Below are 1,778 nucleotides of genomic sequence, written 5' to 3' on the forward strand. Positions count from 1 at the left end.
CCTGCTGTTGCCGGGGAACAAAGCGCGCTAATCCAATACGTTTTTCTGACATCTTAAATATCACCCAATCCCCTGACATCACGCGCCGCTTTTCCGCAGGATGGAATTCTAAAACATATTTTCTAATTTATGGACGGACGATAAATCAAAATTAAGCTCGTGGACAACGAAATACACACCAGTGAAAACTGACGCTGAAGCAGGCTCATAGGCAACGCAACCGTTGACTGCGGGGACATATGCTCTGTTCTGTTGAACCAAGCTGTGTGAGCTGAGCCGAACTGTTCTGTTGTGTATGCACTTTTATGCCTGGGCCTACTCTTTATACTGTTACCTTGGAGCAGATGGCTTGTGTTGAAACATAAAATGCAGTACTAATCATACTTACATTTGTAAGAAACTGTGACAATACGTGTTGAAGGTTAATGTCATATTAACTTTAGGTTTACTGTACTTTCAAATGGCCAGCAGCGTTCAGTTTTTAGAAAAACACCACAGAAGGCAGAATACTGCATTAGGTTCAGATGCTTTGAATTACCTCCACACTCTTCTGTGCTGCCATATTTCTCAGAAAACGGCTATTCATCTAGATGTTTATTTATTAATTCATTAATTTAGATTAGATTGTAATTTATTAACGTAATTTATTAATTCATACTAACATTTATTTCTAAGAAGTGGTTGCATAATTTCAATCTTGTGAGATCAGTCCCAAACACACACAGGCCAGTGGTATGAATGGGAAAGTAAAATGGTATAAAAGGTGAACATTGGGGAATGGCTATAGAGCCCTGAAATAATGCATCCAAATGTAGGCCTATACCTACAAACTAAATACTGTTAGTCCAATATCATGGGTCAGCACTAATGCACACCGCTTTTCCCGCTTTTTCAGTGAAACTGTGCAATCCGCAGAGAAGTGCAGTTTCCTTCGGTGTAATATAACACACTCAGCACAAACACACTCCTAAACCTCTACTACAGATTTGTCATTGCTGTTAAGATAGATCCCCTGGCCTACACTTTCTCCCCTCTCTCTCTCCACCTCTGTCCCCTCACCTCAGAATGTTGTTACCGTGATGACAGTCACCAAAGAGCACGTGGCCGGGGCCACTCTTCCCCTCGGCCACTGTCCCCTTGCCGTGTGACGCTCATTGTATGTGACTCCTCAATTCCGCTGCTTCCCCGAATCTGCTGCCCATTCCTGTCTCTGTATTACCGCGCTATGAACTATCCGGACAACTGGCGTTTGTCGCTTCTCTACCCAGGTAATGGATCTGCCCGAACCGACTGGCGTGAGGAAAATACCAGAGAAATACAGCATAGGCCTGGCTATACATAAATGATACAGGCCCCACCAAAAGGCAGATTTTTATTCTATTTGTTGCATCTCTGCCTAACCCAACTCCGCTAAAATGGCCTCTGTATTAGTGGACATGTGTAAAAATGATACTGTGAAGTTTCTTCCATTACCACAATGACCCATTACATGATAAGGAAAGGCGAACCTGGGTAATTGTTTATAGTGGCCTTAATGAATGCAATAATGATCGCATTTCATGCTTCCTAATGAAAATAAAGTATATTTTCAGGCGTACAAAGTTTGTGGCCAATAGGGGGGGTAATTCACGTAATGTGTCGTTATTGATATTTATGTAAATAAGCAACTATTCTTAATTCAATCATTTAAGATAGATGAAAACGTTTGAATATCGTGAATGAATTCATTGAGCACGTGGAAAATGAGGGCGGCAGTAATTTTCAGCACCTTGGACAGC

Source organism: Oncorhynchus nerka, linkage group LG4, assembly GCF_034236695.1.
Source record: "Oncorhynchus nerka isolate Pitt River linkage group LG4, Oner_Uvic_2.0, whole genome shotgun sequence".
Taxonomy (NCBI): Eukaryota; Metazoa; Chordata; class Actinopteri; order Salmoniformes; family Salmonidae; genus Oncorhynchus; species Oncorhynchus nerka.